Source organism: Cryptotermes secundus, unplaced genomic scaffold, assembly GCF_002891405.2.
Source record: "Cryptotermes secundus unplaced genomic scaffold, Csec_1.0 scaffold6313, whole genome shotgun sequence".
Taxonomy (NCBI): domain Eukaryota; kingdom Metazoa; phylum Arthropoda; class Insecta; order Blattodea; family Kalotermitidae; genus Cryptotermes; species Cryptotermes secundus.
Genome location: NW_019738940.1, coordinates 5,754 through 17,456, shown reverse-complemented (window position 1 = coordinate 17,456; position 11,703 = coordinate 5,754). Strand labels below are relative to the sequence as shown.

General features: G+C 38.5%; 2 long non-coding RNA genes across 3 annotated transcripts; one reads left to right on the top strand and one right to left on the bottom strand.

Moving 5' to 3' along the window:
• Window positions 1-197: 197 nt before the first annotated feature.
• LOC117282851 lies at window positions 198-2,105 on the top strand. Of its 2 annotated transcripts, none has more exons than XR_004513759.1 (3): window positions 198-325; window positions 559-666; window positions 1,124-2,105. It is a non-coding gene; the product is annotated as an uncharacterized LOC117282851 (long non-coding RNA). The 2 variants fall into 2 exon arrangements; XR_004513758.1 differs by having other exon boundaries at window positions 198-418.
• A 3,040-nt stretch (window positions 2,106-5,145) lies between these two features.
• Window positions 5,146-8,541, bottom strand: LOC111871345. Its single transcript, XR_002844003.2, has 4 exons — window positions 7,553-8,541; window positions 6,560-6,646; window positions 6,195-6,380; window positions 5,146-5,795 (listed from the first exon to the last, which is right to left on the bottom strand). It is a non-coding gene; the product is annotated as an uncharacterized LOC111871345 (long non-coding RNA).
• Window positions 8,542-11,703: the final 3,162 nt, after the last annotated feature.

The window sequence follows — 11,703 nt, the reverse complement described above, 5'->3', positions numbered from 1 at the left end:
AACTTCCTTGATAGCTTGATACTGAAAACTACCTCCTCAGCCAAAACACATTTGTATATCTCTAGCTGCATAAATAAATACATGCAACAGGGATATTTTACTTATAATTATCACATAAAAGAATATGACCTCAAGTCTGAAGTATACGGCTATGATATAATNTTCTCTGTAAAATATCTTTTTATGGTGCAGAACACATAACCTTACAGAAGAAGTGCCTTGTGTGATCTGTTAAGGTCTCCACTATAGTGTTCCTAGTGATAATCCTTCATAGGTTACACAACTTAATACCAGATTTCACAAAAGCGAAAACGTATTTGTATCTGTAAGTCATGTTAAGCATGATAATGATGAACAATAAAAAAAGTAAAAGTAAAGTTATCCCTGTGCTTAACTAATTAAGCACTGTGCCATGAAGGTATATGGGGAGTGGATTTTGATTTTGAGAAGTTAAATCAGTTTGTAGTAGACTTAAAATTCTAGTGAGGAAGTTAGGTAATGAATTTTCTTTTGATTTTCATGTGATAAATATTTAATATTTATTTTACGTATTTACAGCATAAACAAGAACAATTATGAGGAGTTAATCGTGGACATGACCAAGAGAGGTCTGGTTTTGGATCACAGCAAATCATCATGGGAGAAGAACTTCATACCGGACAAAGGGTAAAGTTTGCCTTCACACACAATATTCACTACATCAACTTCATATTTTTCCCTAACATATTTAATCATTATGGTGTTTTGTTTATTTTAAAAATCGTTGAAATACCATGTCCCAGACTGATATTTTCACCAGTTATCAAATACATTTGCTCACATGGTGATGTGAGCAAATGTGACGGTGGTTACCAATGATTTTGAGGAAGACAGTTCATCTTGAATATTGAATCCTGAGGATGGAAGTAGCATGTTTCGCTGAAACACTGGGACCAACCTTCCAGATTACAATGTGGTGTTGTAACACAGATATCACAGAATGAATCTTCATTGCCACGAAAACTGCAAACCATACAAATACATATCTCTCTTTCTCATTACAACATGTTCATTATTTAAAGGCCAATTGAGTATTTAATAAGATGTAAGTTATATATGTCTGCATATTTTTTCTTTGTTTCAGGGTGAAATCATAGTAATGTTCATCAAAATGGAAGAACCAAGAGACTTTGTAACATGGCTGTAAGTAACCAAGGTAATGGTTCAGACATGTTGTGCTGATTGTAGAGTGAGCAAACCCTCCTCTCTCTTCCTTCTACCACCAAACACGTCCTCCCATTCCTGCTTCCTTTTCCACCCTCTTCCTCCTTGTCACCCTACCTCCTCCACCCCATATTCCCCCCTACTTTCCCATTCTCCTTCTAACTTCTACCACATCACGCTCTTCCTCATGCCACTTCTTTCCCCTATTTCTTTGAACCTCCTCCTCCTCCTCCTCCTCCTCCTCCTCTTCACCCTACCTCCTCTGATGAATAATGGTGATAACGTACCTCTGGAGAATAGCATCTCATAGTGCTTACTTATCCTACCGTTTTTAGTACCCCATTATATATGTTTATTTGTAGTACATTCAAGTTACTGAAATTAGATATTTGTAACATAGCAGAACATAGTGAGTGTGCACAGAAGTTGCTTCCTTGAGTGAGATTTTGCTCTGTGTTCAGTTATGATATAAATCCCTGTGCTGATGTTACACTGGGCTTCATAGAATACTCGCATAACATTATTCTGCAAATTGTTTCAATGCTTAAAGATCTGGGACGTTGATGTTCGAGGTTATCACAAGAGTATGTGGAGACTGCATATGAAGGGCAGCAAAATGCTTCTCATTGCCAGACTCGTAGTATTCATAAGTAAGACTTCTAGAAACACAAATATGAATACTGTATTGCTCATATGAGTCTCAGTGAAACGTTCAATACCTTTGAGGGTCCATAATCATCAGATGACGTACAGTAAATTGCCAGGCATCCAGCTGGCAAAAACTTCTAAGAAAATTATAGTCATTAAAAAAAATTATGAGTGTATTTTCACCCACTATTATTATGTGACAGGATGGGATGGTATGGATTGGATAGATCTGACTCAGGATAGGGACCAGTGGAGGGCTCTTGTGAACACAGTGATGACCCTTCAGGTTCCATAAAATGCTGGGAAATTCTTGAGTAGTTGCAGAATTGGCGGCTCCTCAAGAAGGGCTCAGCTCCATGAGTAAGTAAGTAATTACAGTATTATATTTTTCCCAGCTTCCAATAGCATCACCCTCTATCATGCATATGGCATTTCAGTAAAGGTTAGTTGAATTTGTGATCTTGTGAATTCAAAATCTTTCACCTGTCAATCTGCAGTATTGTATGGGAAGAGTCCACACAAGAACTAAAGAAAGAACATTATATTTTGATTATAAACTAGGTTTCTGCAAGAACGTTTCTCGTGAAAACAGCAGATTCATGTAACTGGAAGACCCCATTCTCCATGCATGCCAGGTAATTATGGTTTACTCTACTAATAGGAAAGATTCATCTTCAGTATAAATGAAGATTTTGTAAATATTGTAACATGTTTGGAGTAGGTACTTCCATGGTAAAGCGATAACAGTGAGCTGCTGAGTGGAGAATGCCGAATCTCCCCAGAGATGAACACTCGTTATGTAACACCGGACTGTCGAAATAGTAGAAACAGAACCGTGAGAAATGGTGTCTGGTATCCAGTCCACATAACCCCTATATAAGCAGAGCCAGAGACAACACAGACGAGAACGAGACAATCTTGGGATAGCTGCCGCCAGAGACAGTTAAGCTCCAACCACGGCCAAGGATAATTGAGACGTTGCATTGGAGTATTGGGCCAGAAGTCAAGTGATACTGCAAGTGGTAATAACTGTAAGGGGTGTAAGAGTGAGTGTCCAATAAAGATTCGCTAACTTCGAGACCCACGTGAAGTTATTTGTCATGTGACATACCAACACGTGATAATATATTTATAGTATGAAATTTATGCCTGTGGGACCATTCATTAGTTTCTTAGCAAATATGTTAACAAACCACTAATCACTCATGTGGCTGTGTGGAAGCAGCTCTGTTTAAATCAGTAGTGTACTAAGACATGTCAAAAAAGTGGTACATCACAAACAACCATGAAAAAAATCCTTAGCGAACCATTAATGAATTGTGTGGCTGTGTATAAACAGCTCCATTTACATCAGTGATTCACTAAGATGTGGCAGAAAAGTGGCACAACACAAATTAACATGGAAAAAGAGATTTGGCCTTTTGTACTGAGTTGAGGTAAGCTATTTGTAATTCCCTGGCTGCATTACTGTAGTCGAATGAGACCTCTCACAAGAATTTGTAAGATTTGTAAACTCTCTGAAGCTCTTATCACATCAGAAAGTGACATATCTTCCTCTTTGTTCTGGAATACATGAGTATGAACAAATTTGTTCACACTCTTGTAGATACTGACAGACATTGAACCATATCTGTGGCTTTGAGTATTGATGTTTGTTAGAGAAGGAATGTTACTGTAAAACTGCTGAAGAATCCTATAAGTTTGTACTTCTCAAACTGTTTCATGTTGTAACACAAATGGATATTGCTTTGTTCAAAAGGATGAAATCCAGGAAAAACTGTAATCTTATGTTTACTGCAGTTTTGTGAAATTTGAATATACAGCTGCTTCATGAGTAGGATTTTTCAGCAAAATAAATATTATTTTCATATTGAATAAAACTTTCTTCTGATACCAGATATGTCCATACAATATACATTATTTGACACACACTCCTTTTCCTATTCTGCCCATATTTTATAAGTTAAGAGTGCAGAGACATCACACAGATGGTTGCTGATTCTTCTCCACAAAATGGACTCATAGTGCTACAGGCCTACACAGCCCGTTAATGGGATAGATTTAGCTTCCCCCCCCCCCTTATATATATATATATATACCAGTATGGCCTATCCAAGCTTTCCATGGTCCTTAACATAGAAAGATGCCCCACCTCAGTCTTGTAGTCAGAGCCTAGGCTAGCTTGCATTAGTGTGAGATATTCAGCCTGACTTGAACCCACTCTGAACTGGACAGCCAGGGCATTCAGCTGACTTGAGACTTGCCTAGGATAGCCAAATCAGACGAGCAAGAAACCTAGGTAAGGCAAGAGAAAAGCCTAATATGGCCATGTTGCCAGGCTTAAATAGCCCATTACTCCCATCCCTCAATCACAGCAAGCAGGTCAAAATTTATCTAGCCCAAGAAGAGTCTAATTATCATAGAATTTAAGTTCCGATGGAGACTTGAAGTGGCTACATTAATGACTGTGAAACAAGCATATACAGTCAACTCTTGATTAGCCGGGATAATGGTGGGGATGGAAATCACGATTAATCGAAAACCTGGTTAAGACAAATTTTATTAAAAGTAGTACTGTAATACTCTACCTTCATAATACTATAGGCATTCCTGTATTTAAATTTATTCAACCTCATTTTCATGTCATCTCATGGCCTATTTAATACTTTTTTTACATTACACTGAAGTATGAATTAGTTACTTCAATCACAGTGTTCAACAACATCCAACACTTTTTATGAATATTCACACTTAACACTTAAAAAAATTAATATTGTCGTTTTGCTTTTTTGCAGCATTTTCCTTTTTACGGATATCCGTACGAAGCCTACATAATATTAGCTTGTCACTTAATAAACTGTTCTCTTCACTCTTGAGATAGTCTAGAAAGGATTCCAAATGATTAAGAGCAGCACCATGTGATATTTTCTTACTAGCAGCACTGTCCACCTCGTCCACCTCTTCCTCATTCTCACTTTCTTCCCGCTCTTCTGGCTGCACCCTGACTGAACTTACGATTTCGTCACTACTTAACATTTCAAAGCCTGGCTCATATGAGTTTCTGTTGAATACTTAACACAACACGCTTCCTTTTACACCCTGACATTTTGCTAACGCACTTGAAGATCGATACAAAGAGGCTAACTGGGGCGGTGTATCTGTCCTTGAAACTTTCCACAAATCATTGCATTCTCTCACCCCTACCCTAGAACAGTGTGTTAGTATAATGGGACCAAAAAATGCAGAGCTCGGTTCACACTAGTGCGAAAATAGTGTTACAACTCACCACATGAAACAAAAGTGAATGAATATTAAACAACATACAAGCCTCAAAAAGCCCCCGGATAATCGAGAGTTGAGTGTATATTCCTGAAGAATAATTTAGCCTGCTCATTGCTGCACATGACAACTAGCCTGAACACAGTGTAGCTATCCAGGCTAATCAGCTGAGACCTAATGTACCTTAGCAATATACAAAAGCAGTTCAAAACCTGCCTCCATTAGCAGATAGTGTCATAATCCAGATGACAGATGTCACGAAAGGCCAATCACCAAACCACGTGATCATCTAGACCGAATGCAATCACTGTAGAAGTTGCAGAATTTGGGCCAATGACAACACAGTTCGCTTCAAACAGCAAAAGTAAGGTAGTGGTAAGCCTCTTTCACTGTCTTCCACACACGCTGGGCAACAGTAATGTCAATCAGCCACCCATTCTGCAAAGGAGGATGAAGAAAGGCGGGTTTACCATCCTTGAGGATGATCCAACTGTTTAAACCCATACTTGCCTTTTCCCAGTGCTCTATATTGGGACTGTTATCGCTTAGTGGGCAACACAGTGTTTTCTTAGGGTCAAAAGGCATTCCACCATTTAAACTCTCAAAAAGTTTGTCAATTTCGTCAATAAATGCTGCTGTTGCCAGGTATTTACTGCAGCACCCACCTGAATGGAAAGAAAAATGCAAAATTAGTGTGCTTCCCTACATGGTGGATTACCATAATTCTTCGCATTGGGAAATAACACATATTACTTTACAACACACTGCATCTATAAAAAATTTGTACACTTGTTACTTTATTCCTCATAGTAAAGCTTTTACCACCTCATTCTCTCATAAATAGTATTACTGAAAGCATGTTCAGCTTTTCAAACACTTTTTAATTATCCTAAAACAGTATTTGTGACATATTCTACATGACCTGTATATTGATATAGTTTCAGTAGTAATAAATTATGACAATGACATATGTTTGATTACAACTGGGGTCTTAGAACAATAACTTTGAAAACTAGTCCTCACTATTAGCCACTGCATTCATAAAAGAAGCATATGGTGCTTACCTGGAATGGTGTGTAATGATAAGGAGGTTGTGGGAGTGATTGTGCTGCAGAATCTGATCTACATGGAACTGCGAATCTGTTCAGTTGTAGTGAAATCACTTTCTAGTGCACAAAAATTTATAGTGTAGCATTCTAGCAGAATCAATGGTGCAGGATATCCCAACCCTTCCTGTCCATACCACAGCCCTGTAAGAGTATTACATATTCTCTCAAAACCTTGAAATAATTCATCTATAACGATTACAAACATGGTGTTGGTGCTAGGTTGAGGGGGAAAGTTTAATACATTTAATGCAGACACTAGCTAAACTTAATTTCTTCGTTGGATTATGCAACACATAATAAACCCATTAAGACAGACTTACCATACTGAATATCTGGAAAAGTTTAAGAGTTTCAAACCAGTCTGCCTACTGGATGACGAACACAAAATTTATTTCATCCCATTTATCCTGCAAGAAACAATACAGAAATTATAACACAATCACAGAACACAGTGAATTTCGAGATTCTACAGACCTTCTTTCAGCTGCATAACCTACAGAAATATAGTTTGCAGGAATTTTTCACTTCATATGAAAATTTCGAGACAACCAACCCCAGTCACAATAAAGATAGACCAAAACCAACTGGAGAATGTGAAATGTTTTAAATATTTGGTTAGCTTGTTAACAGATGATGATGAACCTGTGAAATTAAATCTAGGATTGCCATGGCAAAAAGCTGCATTTAGCAAGAAGAAGAATCTTTTTACCAGCAAATTGTACTTAAATTGGAGAAATAAACTAGTGAAATGCTACATTTGGAGCATGGCTTTGTATGGGGGCTGAAACTTGGACACTTAGGGCAGTAGATCAGAAACACCTGGAAAGCTTCGAAATGTGGTGTTGGAGGACTGAGAAGATCAGTTGGACCGATTATGTGGGAAATGAAGAAGTGTTATTTAGAGTCAGTGAGCAGAGGAATATCCTACACGAAATAAGAAAACGGAAGGCTAATTGTATTGGTCATATCTTACGCAGTAACTGCTTCTGAAAGAAGTTATTGAAGGAAAGATAGAGGGGCGGATAGAAGTGACCAGAAGACAAGGAAGAAGACGTAAGAAGATTCTGGATGACCTTGGGGACAGAAAAGGATATTCTCATTTGAAGGAGAAAGCTCTAGATCGAATTAAATGGAGGAACTGTTTTGGAAGAGACTGTGGACCTGTCGTCTTGACAGATTACTGATGAATGAATGAATATATTTCTAACCGAATTCGGCGTCGTAAGCACTCCATTCATATACAGAAATAACATAGCGATGTAACTTAAAGAGTAAACGTCAGCTCTTGATTCACTACCAAATAAAATACTTACTAATTAACCGCGAAACACACGATTCCTCTTCGCGATCATCATTAGAACATTAGCGGGTTCCGTAGCTCCATGCTTCATGTGCTGCCACCTTTGCGCCGCTCTCAAATAACAGAACGGCAATATGAATTTATACATACGTGAAACTACTTGTCACAGAAACAGGATTTAACAGGTTATTCCTTCCGAAAGCAGCAACAAATTCACACTAAACCTCTTTACTCGCTTTACAATACCATAACGACCATAACAGTTGACTGAAAGCCACAGCCAATTGCTGCAGACAAGACACCTAAGCTCACGTAACTCCAACGTTATTATTTGGGACCGTCGTCGCTACGGTCGCTACCGTCGCTACATGATTAATGTGCTGCTACCTGTGCATAATTCACTAGAAACAGAACGGCAGTTTGAATTTGTACTTATGGTATTTATTTACGTTCCGTAAATCCAAGGCGATCCAGGTCGATGTTGGAACCACGGGATGCTGAACTAGTGCAAATACTTAATACTTGTACAATAATAGCATTACTTGAAAAATTAATTAATCTTATGATACAGTATTAATATAACCATACTACCTGTATACATACAACACAATCTGCAAATAAACATTTGTACCAACACATGAACAAAAACATGTGTGTCACAAAACAATTTCCCACACTATTCATGATTGAAGATAAAGGACAGAATGTACTCTGACCATCTTCTGAAAACCAAGCTCTAATATACTGAGATGTAGGAAATATGTCTGCAAAGCAAGCAATAGATGGAGATCAAGTTCAGAATAGTTTTCTTCTATGTAAACCGTGACTGTAGATGAGGGATGTTATCAAAAAATACTCAGTATGAGAAGGTTGAGACAAGAGCACATGAAGGCATGCTAGTTTCTGTTGCTGACTGCAATTGCTTGTCACCAAGGTTACTTTCTCCAACCTACAAAAACATATAATGATGCTCATGTAACCAGTTGGTACACATATTTTTCCAGTAATTCAGTAACTGCTCTCAGATGAATTCCTGGATTTGGTATGGACAGCATGTTACAAGACAAAAATTAATCATTACTTTCCTAATGACTTACTGATGTGTCAGTATTTTCATCTTCCTCTCTGTGGCTCTGTGCCTGGCTGTTTTAGTTATCAACCTCTTTGTTCGCTAACACCATCAAGGTATGTGAACTCTTGTGAGACCTGTCACAATACCATCTACTCTTCGTTGGTAGTGAAGCATTCTAGCAGACTCTGGGTACTTACCTTATAGCTAAGGTCTGAACACAAGCTAACACTAACTATTACCTTTGGCCGTGCCATACCTCAAGCGGTTAGTCGCTGGCTTCCCACCGTGGCAGCCCAGGTGTGGTCAAGTAGGATTTCTGTTGTTCAAAGCGGAGCTGGGGCAGGTTTTCTCCGAGTACTTCAGTTTCCCCTGCCAATCCTCATGCCACGAAATTCTCCATCATCATAATCACCAGGGGCAGGTGCAATAGGCCAATCACTGGCCGCCACGACGAGTGGACCCACTAAGCGAAATTAACTATTACCTTTTACAGTGCTAAGGATGCAGTTAAAGAAAATTCTCAAAATTTTACTGGTAAGCACAGTGACTTCTGGAAATCTGTAACTGATCATTTGTCTTCTAAAATGTTTTAATTTATTCTGCCTTGAACAGTGAAGTTTATGGAATTAACAGAATCAATTGAGTATGTGTATTTGATTGGATTTTGTAAACTACATTTGAGGAAATGAGTAATGATTTAAATATAATTTCACCTTGTCAAAACTATGTAAGTTCCTAGGTTGACACATTTATTCTAGCAGTAACTCTGATGCTGACTTACCTTGTCTGAAGTACACTAGCAGTTTGCAGTAAAAGAAATTAACAGATGCTCTAGATATGACCAGAGAATTGCAGAAGGTAGCTACATGCACCTTCAGCAACACAGGAAAACATTACGTGCTGAAAATATGTTCTGAAAGACATGTTTTGCCTTGTCACAGTGTGTTACTATTTGGTAGTCTAAACAAAGAACTGGTGAACTACCAAACAAAAATACAGGAGCATCTGTTAATATGTGGAAGAGGGAGCAGACTCCTTGCCCCACCAACTATACTTACATGATTCTTTTTCCCTCGCAAATGATGTTCAGGCCATTTTTAAGTTTTGCAAGATTTAGCAGGACTTGTGCCATATCAGTGTATAACTAGATGCAGCATAAAGACACGGAAACTTAAGGCTGAAGGTCTTAGAAATGCGATCATCAGATTTTCAACTTCAACTTTTAACAAAGCCAAAGTAGGGGTACTAGGTCCTCATGACACTTAGGAACCCCCGTTGAATGGCAGTCAGCTGTAGTCACTGCCCTTATCTCTTTATTCCCACAGTATATTGCTGGAGAATATTTTAATATTCCATGCCTTGTTCCCCAAGGGACTCCACACAGTTTAAATCCTGCAGCATATAAGTATTATGTTTCAGGACTTTATCCATCATCCTGTCTATTTTCTAAAAACCGTCCTGTTAATTTTTCCGAGACTGAATTGTCCCCATACTCAGGTACGAGTACAACCTACTCAGTTGGGTCCTATAGATAGAGCTAGTCCCTATCTCCAAACGATGGATATTGTCCGAAAACATAGTACTTGTAGCAATCATTGACCTATTTGTATTACCTGAGTGAATCACCATATAATAATTCTCCCTTTGAAATCTTGATATAGTCATTATATTTGACTATGCTGTGATTTGTGTTTGTAGTAACCAGTTCAGAAAAATTAATGCTGAAATTCATGGGAAGCCTTAAGCCCTAAATCACTAGTAATGAAGAATGATTGGAATCGTGTAGCTGTTGAACTGTGCAATGCAGACACTAAGGCCTAAGACTGAAGGGAATTGGTACATCATAGAGAAAAGCATCTGAGAAGAAAAGTTTTTATTTTGTTGAGAACACTTTTGTGGATATGTGATCTAATTCAGTTAGTTCCATTCCCAAGACCGGAAAAATATAATTCCCCACAAGTGTTATGATGTTATGTTAACTGTAGTTACTTACTTACTCATGGAGCTGAGCCCTTCTGGAGGATCTGCCAATTCTGCAGCTACTCATTTTATGAAACCCGAAGGTTCATTACTGTGTTCGCAAGAGCCCTCCACTGGTCCCTATCCTGATCCATATCAATCCAATCCTTACCATCCAATCCCACCTCTCTAAGATCCATTTCAATACTGTCCACCCACCTACGCCTTGGTCTTCCCAGTGGTCTCTTTCCTTCTGTCTTTCCCACCAATCACCTATGCGCATTAGTCTCCCCCATTCGTGCTACATGCCCTGCCCACCTCATCCTCCTTGACTTCATCATTCTAATTATACTTTGAGAAGAATACAAGTTATGAAGATCCTCACTGTGCACTTTTCTCCAACACTCCTGTCACTTCATCTCTCTTCGGTTCAAATGTTCTCAACACCCTCACTCTATGTTCCTCCCTTAAAGTCAGAGACCAAGTTTCACACCCATACAGAACCACAGGCAAAATTATAGTTTTGTATATTACAATTGTTATGTTTTTGGACAGCAGACAAGCAGACAAAAGGTTCTGGACTAAATGGTAGCAAACATTACCCGAGCTCAATCTCCTCTTAATTTCCTCCTGAATCAGGTTTCGATCTGTTATCATTGTTCCCAAAATCTGAACTGTGTCACATTATGAAAAACATCTTGTTTCCTATCGTCATGTCATGATTTTCCCCTGCATTTTTGCTATGAGACAGCAACATATACTCAGTTTTCTCTGTGTTTACTTCTAGACCAACCCCTCTACTTGCATCAATTAAAGTTTGTGTGTTTCTCTTTATGGGATCTACATTATCACCCAGTAGATTCACATCATCGGCACAGGCCAACAGCTGATGTGTCCCGTTTCATTTCAGTCCCACCTGGTTTCCCTGGACCGTCCTAATGGCATATTCTAAAGCAAAGTTGAAAAGGAGTGGCGATAAAGCATCTCCTTGTTTTAGACCATTCTGGATAGGAAATGTATCAGGCAAACGTTTATCTACAAGGCCTGTACTATATGTTTCATTTAAACACATTTTAATCAGCGTCAGAAAAAGGACTGCACAACAGATCATTGAAGGTCACAGTACAAGGGCT